General features: G+C 42.2%; 2 long non-coding RNA genes across 2 annotated transcripts in view; one reads left to right on the forward strand and one right to left on the reverse strand.

Moving 5' to 3' along the window:
• The window catches only part of LOC126614553 (uncharacterized), an 82,153-nt gene extending 78,298 nt beyond the window's left edge, over window positions 1-3,855 (forward strand). Inside the window, exon 2 of the long non-coding RNA XR_007620428.1 lies at window positions 3,761-3,855. This is a non-coding gene — a long non-coding RNA (uncharacterized LOC126614553). The remainder of the gene's footprint in view (window positions 1-3,760) is intronic.
• LOC126614557 (uncharacterized) lies at window positions 1,325-6,234 on the reverse strand. Its single transcript, XR_007620433.1, has 2 exons — window positions 5,518-6,234; window positions 1,325-1,504 (listed from the first exon to the last, which is right to left on the reverse strand). It is a non-coding gene; the product is annotated as an uncharacterized LOC126614557 (long non-coding RNA).
• Window positions 6,235-13,207: the final 6,973 nt, after the last annotated feature.

Raw genomic sequence — 13,207 nt, forward strand, 5'->3', positions numbered from 1 at the left:
CACTAAATAGAATCGGTTATATGAATTCTAGAACGCAACTGCACTTGTTTTTGCACCAAGTCTTCTTTTAGTTCCAAGTACTACTTCATCTCGTTTCTTGGCTCTGGACTTTATACCTTAAAAAAGTGAAATCATTAAGGGCGTCAATGTGATGGTGGCCAAGTTACCCAATGGTCAAGTCAATCTAATATGTCTCGTACATTTGTTGTTCAGTATGATGGCAAAGGTTGGGTCTTCATGCATTTGGGGTTTATAATTCATCAAACCAATCTCTTGACAAGCCGGACGGACATTGCCATGGACTGATGTTTTTGCCGTCTTGCATTTGTTATAGATCATCAAATCAATGTCTAGAGAACTTAGGCAAACTTACTGTTCAAAAAATTCAAATCCTTCGAAATTAAAATGTGCTCCAGTGTATGACATGCACCAGATGAATGAAAGGATGGATCTACGACCAAAGGTGGATCCATAGAGGGACCACGATGGTCCCAGAACTCTTCGGAGGTTGAAGGTCCTCAGAGGACCCTCCAAATGTTTCGACAAGGGAACCGACCCACGCCTAGGGTTATATACGGACTACGTCCAGGCAATTTGTTTATTTTGTTAAACGATATATAGTTGTCTAATCAGACTTCTAGTGCATGATGCGTCCATGGAGGAGACGTGAAGATACATAAGCTTTCCCACCAGGAAGAAGACCTATGCTAAAACTCTTTTTCTTTTCTTGATTCTACGTCATCTCTTGCCCAGGGTTTGCTGTCCCTGAATTTCATGTCTCTTATGTGCCACTTTTATCATATTTTGACATGTGTTTTTCAACTTAACTCTAAATTAACACTATTAAATTTTTCATAAAATTAATTATATTACCCAAAATTAAATGTTTAAAAAACCAACAGTGAAATAATTTAGACTCTCGAGCACACACGACACACAACCCCATCACCGCTGTCGCTCCGCCTTACCCTCGGCAAAAGACATGCCAAAATTACAAATAAACGTACCAATTAATTATTTTTGTAAATTCAAACGTGTCCGCAGATAATATATACGTAATGTATTGTACCTAATAATAATTCGTCAACAACTATACTTAAAAAAAATAGCAAAAAAAATATAATTTCACAAAAAATTGAAAAAATTACACGTAGCTTTTATGTTGATCACCATCTATTTGAAAAAGAAAAAACCATTTGGAAAAAGAAATAATATTAAATGTTTGCATAACAAAAAAAAAAAAAAAAAACTGTGATCGAAAAAATATAGTTTAATTACTAATATCTCCACGAAATAAGGAAAAGTGCATCTGCAGATAAAAGGATAACAACAACAACAACAACAAAGCCTTTTCCCACTAAGTGGGGTCGGCTATATGAATCCTAAAACGCCATTGCGCTCGGTTTTGTGTCATGTCCTCCGTTAGATCCAAGTACTCTAAGTGTTTTCTTAGGGTCTCTTCCAAAGTTTTCCTAGATCTTCCTCTACCCCTTCGGCCCTGAACCTCTGTCCCGTAGTCACATCTTCGAACCGGAACGTCAGTAGGCCTTCTTTGCACATGTCCAAACCACCGTAACCAATTTCCCCTCATCTTTCCTTCAATTTCGGCTACTCCTACTTTACCTCGAATATCCTCATTCCCAATCTTATCCTTTCTCGTGTGCCCACACATCCCACAAAGCATCCTCATCTCCGCTACACCCATTTTGTGTACGTGTTGATGCTTCACCGCCCAACATTCTGTGTCATACAACATCGCTGGCCTTATTGTCGTCCTATAAAATTTTCCCTTGAGCTTCATCCATCCAGCTTGTATTTTATGGTTGAGATCTCCATCTAATTCTCCGTTCTCTTGCAAGATAGATCCTAGGTAGCGAAAACGGTCGCTTTTTGTGATCTTCGCTAGATTGCTCCGATCATTAGTGTGGATAAGTATATAAATGGATAGAGATAGGAAAGCAAACACAAGATGTACATGGTTCACCCAGATTGGCTACGTCCACGGAATAGAGGAGTTCTCATTAATTGTGAAGGGTTTACACAAGTACATAGGTTCAAGCTCTCCTGTAGTGAGTACAAGTGAATGATTTAGTACAAATGACATTAGGAAATATTGTGGGAGAATGATCTCGTAATCACGAAACTTCTAAGTACTGGAGTGTGGTATCGTCTTGATTTGCCTTATCTGTCTCATGGGTAGATGTGGCATCTTCTCTGGAAGTACTCTTCCTCCATCCAGGGGTGGTATCTTTAACTGGTGGAGATGCACAAGGTAATGTATCAATTTCACTTGAAGCTTACTTGTAGTTTCAGGCTTGGTCAAGCGCGATACAAACCATGTAGTAGGAGTCCCCCAAGTCGCCGAGCTAGGGGATCTGCTGAAAGAGGTGACAGACAAGGTAAGCAATCAGAGCTCCAAGCAATCAGTCCCAGATCAGAACTTTGATTTCGAGTTCCGGCTGATTGTTCACATTCTCCCTATCTTGCAGGCAGCATGAAGGATAAATAGAAGAAAAATGAGAAGAAATGATATGGGATACTTTTGCTTTTGAAGAAGTAACTTTCCACAGGCTTATTCTTGAACTGGGCTGGAGGGTTTTCTGGTTTCCTCCAGAGTATAAGGCCGACTGAAGAATTTGAGGGTCAAAACAAGTCCATCAAATCTAGAGTACGTTCGACCTTGCTGATATGGGATACTTTTGCTTTTGACAGAGTAGTGGATGTATCGGCACTTGTGCTGTTACGCTTGTCTCCACATGCTTCCTTGTATCCTTCTCACTTGCCCTATCTGTTCCTCAGGCAGATGCAGTATCTTCCCTGGAAGCATAAGATGTTGAAGATGAGTACTCGAGAGCAATGCCAGGTAAGTAATCAGGTAAGGGGTTTCAGGCAGTCAGTTCCTGACTGGAAGCTTGATTCCAAGTGCTGACTGATTGCTCTCTTTCTCCTTGTCTTGCAGGTAAGAACAATGCCAAAGGAAAAGACAGGGAAAAAGCATGATATGGGATACTCTTGCTTTTAACCCTGATGATATGAGATATTCTTGCTCTAGTATAGCTTGTTTGCAGAGGTATTATCGGGGGGAAAGAAAGCTGAATATTTCGAAAGGCTTCCTTGGGAGTGCCCTCTCAGATATGAGGAAGGGTTGAGCATTTTTGCAGGTCTGCTTGTCCGTTGGGGATGGAAGTCGACATATATATGAGTCTCCCTAACAACAAGTAGTAATGTTATTCCTTTACCCTGCTTGGTCATAGCACGGTAGTGGGAGCTGCCAGCTTCACATGTTTTAACTCTGTCAGAGCACTTTGAAAAAGTGGTCTGTGGTATCTGGAAAGCTGATGTTGCGTGTGAAGATTACAGACAAGCTTTATCCAAGGAGATCTGGCTCTTGAAGTTGGGAAAGTGGTGCCTTTTCGGTTTTCGAACAAGCAATCCTGTCGGGGATCTGGCTCTCGAGATTCGGAGAACGATGCCTCTTCGATTTTTTAGAAAGCAATCCTGCTGGGGATTTGGCTCTCGAGATGCAGAGAGCGGTGTCTCTTCGATTTTTGAGAAAGTAATCATGTTGGGAGTCTGACTCTCGAGATTCGGATGGCGGTGCCTCTTCGATTTTGGAGCAAGCAATCTTGTTGGGAGTGTTTTCTCGAATGTGAGTAAAGGTTGGGCATGTTTGCTAGTCTACCTGGCCATGAAGCACAGAGGTTGACACACAAGAACTTTCCAATTATTCAGCAGTGGTACTGTTCCTTTACCCTTGTAGGTAATAATATGGTAGCTAGACCTTCAAAATTTATGTGTCTAAACTTTGTTAGTGCTGTTTCTTTGCTATTCTTTTACCCTTCTTGGTTAGAGCGATGTAGTGGGAGTTGCAAGCTTCACATGTCTCAACTTTGTCGGAGAACTTTGGCAAAGTTATCTGTGGTACCCATGAGCTAATGTTGCGTGTGGGAAGTGGGTGATTGAACAGTAAGATTCATGTGTTTTCTACTTCACCAGAAATCTTCGACAGAATGCCCATAATTTCCGTAAAGCTGAGTGTGCGTGTGACAAGTGCTGACAAGGCTGGAAAAGTAGGTGCCTTTTCGATTTCTGAGATCGGCCCTCGTGGTCTCTGAGCAGCCCAGCTTTTGAGAAAGCAAGCGCCTCTTCGATTTCTAAGATCGGCCTTCGTGGTCTTTGAGCAGCCCAGCTTTTGAGAAAGCAAACGCCTCTTCGATTTCTGAGATCGACCCTCGTGGTCTCTGAGCAGCCCAGCTTTTGAGAAAGCAAACGCCTCTTCGATTTCTGAAGCTCCGTCGAGTGCATATTTTTATAGAGGCTGGCATTAAGTTCCAAAGAACACTTGAAATCTCTACCAGTAGAAGCTCTATTCTTGCACTTCTAAGATATTGATTTGTCCGACCTCTTCTCTCTTCAACACCTTTGAAAAATGTCTGGCCCCTCCGACCGTCGTTTTGACTTAAACCTTGTTGAAGAGGTAGCCACGCCTTCTCCAGACAACATATGGCGCCCATCTTTCGTCTCCCCTACTGGTCCTTTTACCGTTGGGGATTCCGTGATGAAGAATGATATGACCGCTGCGGTGGTGGCTAGGAACCTTCTCACTCTCAAAGATAACAGACTACTTTCCAAACGGTTTGATGAGTTGGCTGTTAAGGATTTTCTGGCTCTCAGTGTTCAGTGTGCAGGTTCTGTGTCTAATATGGCCCAACGCCTATTTGCTCGAACCCGCCAAGTTGAATCATTGGCGACTGAAGTGATGAGTCTCAAACAGGAGATTAGAGGGCTCAAGCATGAGAATAAATAGTTGCACCGGCTCGCACATGACTATGCTACAAACATGAAATTGAAGCTTGACCAGATGAAGCAATCTGATGGTCAGGTTTTACTTGATCATCAGAGATTTATGGGTTTGTTCCAAAGGCATTTATTGCCTTCGTCTTCTGGGGCTGTACCGCGTAATGAAGCTCCAAATGATCAACCTCTAATACCTCCTCCTTCTAGGGTTCTGTCCAGTACTGAGGCTCCGAATGATCCCCCTCCTCCGGTGCCTTCTCTTTTTTGGGCTCTACCGACTGCTGAGACTTCTCCTAAGCAACCTTTGTTAAGGCTCCCTCATGTTTATTTATTTTGACTCATGTATATGTACATATTTGTAACTTATCGGGGATATCAATAAATAAGCTTTCCTTCATTTCAACGTATTGTGTTAAATACACCAAAGCCTTATTCGCTAAGTTCTTTGAATTTTCTTTTGTTGAAGCTTGTATGTTGAAGCTTTGTGAGTGGAGCATGTAGGTTGAGGTAGTGTTCCCTTAATTTCCCGAGTGAGGAATACTTCTCGGTTTGAGACTTGGAAAATCCAAGTCACTGAGTGGGATCGGCTATATGAATCTTAGAACACCATTGTGCTCGGTCCTGTGTCATGTCCTCCGTTAGATCCAAGTACTCTAAGTCTTTTCTTAGAGTCTCTTCCAAAGTTTTCCTAGGTCTTCCTCTACCCATTCGGCCTTGAACCTCTGTCCCATAGTCGCATCTTCTAATTGGAGCGTCAGTAGGCCTTCTTTGCACATGTCCAAACCACCGTAACCGATTTTCTCTCATCTTTCCTTCAATTTCGGCTACTCCTACTTTACCCCGGATATCTTCATTCCTAATCTTATCCTTTCTCGTGTGCCCACACATCCAACGAAGCATCCTCATCTCTGCTACACCCATTTTGTGTACGTGTTGATGCTTCACCGCCCAACATTCTGTGCCATACAGCATCACCGGCCTTATTGCTGTCCTATAAAATTTTCCCTTGAGCTTCAGTGGCATACGGCAGTCACACAACACGCCAGATGCACTCTTCTACTTCATCCATCCAGCTTGTATTCTATGGTTGAGATCTCCATCTAATTCTCCGTTCTTTTGCAAGATAGATCCTAGGTAACGAAAACGGTCGCTCTTTGGTATTTCTTGATCTCCGATCCTCACCCCTAACTCGTTTTGGCCTCCATTTGCACTGAACTTGCACTCCATATATTCTGTCTTTGATCAGCTTAGGCGAAGACCTTTAGATTCCAACACTTCTCTCCAAAGGTTAAGCTTTGCATTTACCCCTTCCTGAGTTTCATCTATCAACACTATATCGTCTGCGAAAAGCATACACCAAGGAATATCATCTTGAATATGTCCTGTTAACTCATCCATTACCAACACAAAAAGGTAAGGACTTAAGGATGAGCCTTGATGTAATCCTATAGTTATGGGAAAGCTTTCGGTTTGTCCTTCATGAGTTCTTACGGCAGTCTTTGCTCCTTCATACATATCCTTTATAGCTTGGATATATGCTACTCGTACTCCTTTCTTCTCTAAAATCCTCCAAAGAATGTCTCTTGGGACCCTATCATACGCTTTTTCCAAATCTATAAAGACCATGTGTAAATCCTTTTTCCCATCTCTATATCTTTCCATCAATCTTCGTAAGAGATAGATTGCCTCCATGGTTGAGCGCCCTGGCATGAACCCGAATTGGTTGTCCGAAACTCGTGTCTCTTGCCTCAATCTATGCTCAATGACTCTCTCCCAGAGCTTCATTATATGACTCATTAGCTTAATACCCCTATAGTTCATGCAATTTTGTACGTCGCCCTTATTCTTGTAGATAGGCACCAAAGTGCTCCTTCGCCACTCATTTGGCATCTTCTTCGTTTTCAAAATCCTATTGAAAAGGTCAGTGAGCCATGTTATACCTGTCTCTCCCAAAACTTTCCACACTTCGATTGGTATATCGTCTGGGCCTACTGCTTTTCTATGCTTCATCTTCTTCAAAGCTACAACCACTTCTTCCTTCCGGATTCGACGATAAGAAAAGTAGTTTCTACACTCTTCTGAGTTACTCAACTCCCCTAAAGAAGCACTAATTTCATGTCCTTCATTGAAAAGATTATGAAAATAACCTCTCCATCTGTCTTTAACTGCGTTCTCTGTAGCAAGAACCTTTCCATCATCATCCTTGATGCACCTCACTTGGTTTAGGTCCCTTGTCTTCTTTTCCCTTGCTCTAGCTAGTTTATAGATATCCAACTCTCCTTCTTTGGTATCTAGTCGCTTATGCATATCGTCATAAGCCGCTAACTTAGCTTCTCTCACAGCTTTGGAGAGGCTATGACTGAAAAGGAGATCTTGCACAATATCATGTTTGTGATGGTCGCAGGTCATGAAACTCTTATATGTTGTGCTTACTTTTCTATTGCGACTTCTCGCTACTCAGTGGCGAAGCCAAGATTTGCTAAGGGAAGGGGCAAAATTCAAAATGGTGCAAGGTTCAATCGAAGCGGTTACTTTCACATTTGAGAGTGCAAAGTTTTGAGTCTATTCATAGCATGAAATACTCTCTCCACCAAAGCGGTTGTAAGCAATAATGTCAAAGTCAATGTAAAAAGCTTAAATTGGCTAGGATTAGATCCTAAAAAATGTTAAGCGCTAGTCAAACAGCGGACTAGAACCTAGCAGCTAGGTGCCTAGGCAAGAGCCTAGATGGATTTAAATTAGGGAGTCTTAACAAAACACTTCTGGTATTGTTTACTTTTAACGTTAAAGATATTTTTACTATAAAAAGGTCACTCCTGGTACTATTCACTTACAACACATTTTTGTCCTTTTGATTAAAACTCAAAAGTTTTCAAATTATTTTCATTAGTTTTCCTATTATTTGAAACATGAAACAAGTCCTCAAAGTCACATTGGAAATTCATTGAAGCACTTGTGTCTTTAAAGTCTAATTAGGGACCAATCAGAAGATCAAACCAAAAGAAAGAGAGACTAAGCCAAACCATTTAACCAAAAACAAAGGAACCAAGTCAAACGGAAAAAGATAGAAAGAAAAAAATGGGAAATAAAAAATGGAGAAAAGCAACAAAGGAAGTATCAGTGGCGAAGCCACAGCAGGGCAAGGAGGGGCGGACGCCCCTCCGGTTGTCGGAAATTCACATGTAGAGCAAGGAATCCACCGATTTGGTCATCGAAAAGCCACATAAAGAGCTATGGTATCGGTGGGCTCCCTGTTGCAGAGGAGGGCAACTCCTGCGCGAGGAAGAAGAACATAAAAGAAAAGTTGTTTTTGTGAACACGAAATTTTCCTGATACGAAAGAGACAAGAACAACGTGCATAAAATAATATTTTGTGATTTTTTATTTATGGGGTTACGATCTCCAATTTGATCATTTGATTCGATCTCCGTAAGGTGTTGATTTATGGATGTTGTTGATCCAAGAGCCGTTGAGGCTTGATTTTGGATGAACGGTTGGGAGCTTCTTCAAGGGCCGTCGGAGCTTGATCTTGAAGAAATGTTGTGTAGATTTGTTGATATTGTTGATCCAAAGGGCCGTCGGGACTTGATCTTAGGATAAACAGTTGTGTGGATTTGTTGATGTTGTTGATCCAAAGGGCCGTTCGGGCTTGATCTTATGATGAACAGTTGTGTGGATTTGTTGATGTTGTTGATCCAAAGGGCCGTTGGGGCTTGATCTTAGGATGAACGGATGTGTTGATTTGTTGATGTTGTTGATCCAAAAGGCCGTTGGGGCTTGATCTTAGGATGAACGGATGATGAACGATGAACACTTTCTTCAAAGGCCGTCGAGACTTGATCTTCAATTGGTGGAAGTTCTTCAAGGGTCGTTGGGGCTTGATCTTGAAGGAGGATTTGATGAAGAACAAAGAGGGCTTTCTTGATCCTTCGGGATTTGCTTGAGAGCTTTAAAGTTTCAAAGCTTCAAAGATTTGGGGGATTGTTGATTTATGGATATTTTGTTGATCCAAGGGCCGTCAAGGCTTGATCTTGGATGAACAGTTGAAAGTTTCTTCAAGGGCATTTGGGCTTGATCTTGAACGTTGACGGATGAACAGATCTTCAAGGGCTTTTGGGCTTGATCTTGAAGAACGGTTGGATGTGTGGATTTGTTGATCTTGAAGGTTGAGGGAAGTTCCTTTAAGGGCTTTGGGCTTGATCTTGAAGGTTTGAGGATGAACAGATCTTCAAGGGCCATTGGGGCTTGATCTTGAAGGAGGATTTGACGAAGAACGAAGAGGGTTTTCTTGATCCTTCAAGATTTGCTTGAGAGCTTTAGAGTTTCAAAGCTTCAAGGATTTTGGATGTGTGGGGAGTATTCTCTTCCATTTTGGGAGTAGAGAAATGTATTTGTGAATTGGTTGATGATACCTTGATGTAGAAGCCTATTTATAGGCTTTGAGAATGAATCACCACCACAAAATATTTTTTTCTTTTCCAAGCACCATTGCCTAATTTCCCACTTAATACAATTTTAAACTTGAAGTGGTAATTTTATGGTCTAATTTTCCACTTAATACAATTTTAAACTTGAAGTGGTAATTTTATGGCCTAATTTTACCACTTAATGTCATTTTAAACTTGATATGTGCATGCTTTGTCATTGCCCAAAATGAGAAGAAAACCTTGTTTTGATCTTCAATGGATTGAAATGTGCTTGCCTTGTCATTGCCCAAAATGAGAAGAAAAACTTGTGTAATCCTCCAAGGGTATTTCTTCTTATTTTGTTGAGTCACACACCATGTGTACAATTTGTATGACACGTGGCATATGCCATGTATGCCCTGACACGTCAAAATTTTAATGCGTTGGTGAACATTTATTTCACCGCAATTTCGATGTCTACAAATGCCCCCACTTCAAGGTGCGTCGTATACATGTGCTTGTCACGTGTAGGAGATGCGTTTTGAAGTCCCCTACTGTAGATGTCGATCCAAGGGCCATCGAGGCTTGATCTTGAATTGGGCTGGAGATTTCTTCAAGGGTCGTTGAGGCTTGATCTTGAATTGGGCTTGAGATTTCTTCAAGAGCCGTCGAGGCTTGATCTTGAAGGTTGAAATTGGACCAGAAGGAGCTTCATGTGGTAAATGATCTTTGGCTTTGGTAGTGGATGAATTGGCACGAATTTGTTTTTGCGCTTGTTGACTTTCCACAGCTTATTCTTGAACTAGATTTGATTCAAGGGTGGTGGACACTTGATCTTGAATCGGACTTGTGATTTCTTCCAAGGTCGTCGAGGCTTATTTTTGAATTTGGCTGGAAGCTTCTTCAAGGGTCGTTGAGGCTTGATTCTTGAAGGTTGACTCGAACACATGGCAAGCAGGCACGAGGGGAAGGTGATGACTTGTTGCTTTGTTCAATCTTTCTAATTCACACCTGAGCAGTTTGGTCAACGGTATGATCTTCAAGATTGATGGGCTCTTCTTCCAGTTGGTGACTTGATCTTTAAGGATTTGATTCAAGGATGGTAAATCGGCACGTGAGCCCACAACGCCTAGTGAGTCGACCCAAGAATTTGAGGGTCAAAACGAGTCATCCACCCATAGTGATTGCAACCCTGATGATATGAGCTACTTTTGATTTTGAAGAAGTAGCGGATGAATCGGCACGTGCTTTGTTGTGCTTGTCTCCACATGCTTCAATGTATCATTTTCCCTTGCCTTATCTATTTTTCAGGCAGAATGTGGCATCTTCTTGAGATCCTCAGTTCAGACTCCTTCTGCTGAGTTGACTGTGCAGGCTGCATTCTTCTCTGCTTATTTCTTCAGGCAGATGTGGCAGCTTCTTGAGTTCCTCAACTCGGACTCCTTCTGCTGAGTTGACTGTGCAGACCACATTCTTCTCTGCTTGTTCCTTCTCCACGTTGTCTCCATATGTTGCAATGTATCATTTTCACTTGCCTTATCTGTTCTCCAGGCAGATGTGGTAGCTTCTTTGGAAGTACAACAGTAGTAAAAGACGAGTATTCGAGAATAATACCATGTAAGCAACCAGGCAAACGTTCCAGGTAGTCGATTCCTTACCCGAGTTTGAGTGGAAGTTCCGACATATTGCTTTCTTTATCCTTGTCTTTGCATGTAAGAACAAAGACAAAGGAAAGGACAGGGAGAAAGCATAATATGAGATACTCTTGCTTTCTGCCCTGGTGATATGAGATACTTTTGCTTTTGTGTCATTTGTTTGCAAAGGTACCCCAAGGAATAAGGAACACTGAGTGACTCGAGAGGTTCTGTTGGGAAGGCATTCTCGGAGATGAAGAAAGGTTCTGTATCTCTGCCTTGCTATGGAGGGTGAAGGTGGACAATTATAGGAAGTTGTTTAATATCTGTAGAGGTACTATTCTTTCACTCGTGTCGGCAACCAATGCGTGATTGATCAGTATGGCTTCACGTGCTTTCTTCTTTATCAGAAATCTTCGACAAATTGTCCGTAATTTCTGCCAAGCTGAGTGTGCATGTGACAGGTGTTGACGAGGCTGAAAAAGACTGGCGCCTCTTCGATATCTGGGATCGGCGCTTCGACAAATTGCCCGTGATTTTCGCAAAGCTGAGTTTGCGTGTGACGGGTGCTGACGCGTCTGGAAAAGCAAGATGCCTCTCTGATTTCTGAGCTTGCCTCTTTGATTTTTGAATTGGCCTTTTTGAATTCTGAGCTCGCCTCTTCGATCTCTGAAATCCCGTCGAGTGCTGATTTTTATAGAGGCACGTAGTTCGTTTCAAAGCACACTTGAATTTTCGCTTGTAAAAACTCCCTTCTTGCACTTCTAAGATCTTGATTTGTCCGATCTCTTCTTTCTTCAACACCTTTGAAAATGTATGGACCCTCCGACCGTCGTTTTGACTTGAACCTTGGTGAAGAGGCAGTCCCGCCTTCTCCAGACAACATATGGTGCCCATCCTTCATATCCCTTACTGGTCCTCTTACCGTTGGGGATTCGATGATGAAGAATGATATGATCGCTGCGGTGGTGGCCCGGAACCTTGTCACTCCCAAAGATAACAGACTACTTTCCAAACGGTTTGATGAGTTGGCTGTTAAGGATTCTCTGGCTCTCAGTGTTCAGTGTGCAGGTTCTGTGTCTAATATGGCCCAACGCCTATTTGCTCGAACCCATCAAGTTGAATCATTGGCGGCTGAAATGATGAGTCTCAAACAGGAGATTAGAGGGCTCAAGCATGAGAATAAACAGTTGCACAGGCTCGCACATAACTATGCCACAAACATGAAGAGGAAGATTGACCAGATGCAGGAATCTGATGGTTAGATTTTACTTGATCATCAAAGGTTCGTGGGTTTGTTCCAACAGCATTTGCCTTCTTCTTTTGGGGCTATACCGCGTAATGAAGCTCCAAATGATCAACCTTCGGTGCCTCCTCCTCCTGGGGTTTCGCCGAGTGATGAGGTGCTAAACAGTCAAACTTCGGCGCCTCTGGCTTCACACGAGCAACCTTCGTGAAGGCTCCCTCCTGTTTGTTCTTTTTTTTTTTTTTTTTTTTTACTGATGTAAAATGTACATTTCTATAAATTTTCAAAGAAATCAATAAATGAGCCTTATTTCATTCTTTGTGTGTGTGTGTGTGTGTATATATATATTTTTTTGTGCCAAAAGCATAAAGAATTTTTTTTTTTTTTTTTTGCAGATGGTGCCTGATGCAGTTTCAGCTCATTCAGGCAATGAGCTTTGGTGTCGCCTTTTATGCTCGTACAGACCAGGAGCGTTGGTATCGCCTTTTATGCTCATGCGGATCAGTAGCGTTGATGTCGCCTTTTATGCTCATGCGGACCAGGAGCGTTGTGCCATGCAGTTTAGGCTCGTGTAGGCGAGGAGCCTCGTGTCCTACAGTTTAGGCTCATGCGGACAAGGAGCTTTGGTTCGTGCAGTTTAGGCTCGTGCGAACAAGAAGTATTTGTGGTTCGTCAAGCGATCCGGGAGAATTGTTCCTCACAATCTTCATAGCAAGGAGCCTGGACTAAGTAGTTGTAGAAGTCTTCTGGGAAGATGTCACACATCGTGATGGGGATGGATGATCTTCGTGTCAAAGTTTCATTATCTCCAACACTTTCACATTGTTCTGGAGGTTGACAAGAGCTTCTTTGCCCCCTTTCCCATTGGTGAACTTGTGGAAGAGATGATTACTGCCTGGAGAGGCGTTCCTCGCAATCTTTATAGCAAGGAGCCTTGACCGAGTAGTTGAATAATTTTCTGAGGAAGAAAAGATCGCGCATAGTCGATCTTTATGTAGAAATTTCCTCATCTTCAACACTTTCACATTGCTTTGGAGGTTGGCGAAAGCTGTTTTGCCCTATTTCCGATTGGTGCACTTATGGAGAAGACATATGTTTCTTGTGCAGTTTCTTCGGAATGACAT

The sequence above is a fragment of the Malus sylvestris genome, chromosome 3 (genome assembly GCF_916048215.2).
Source record: "Malus sylvestris chromosome 3, drMalSylv7.2, whole genome shotgun sequence".
Classification (NCBI taxonomy): domain Eukaryota; kingdom Viridiplantae; phylum Streptophyta; class Magnoliopsida; order Rosales; family Rosaceae; genus Malus; species Malus sylvestris.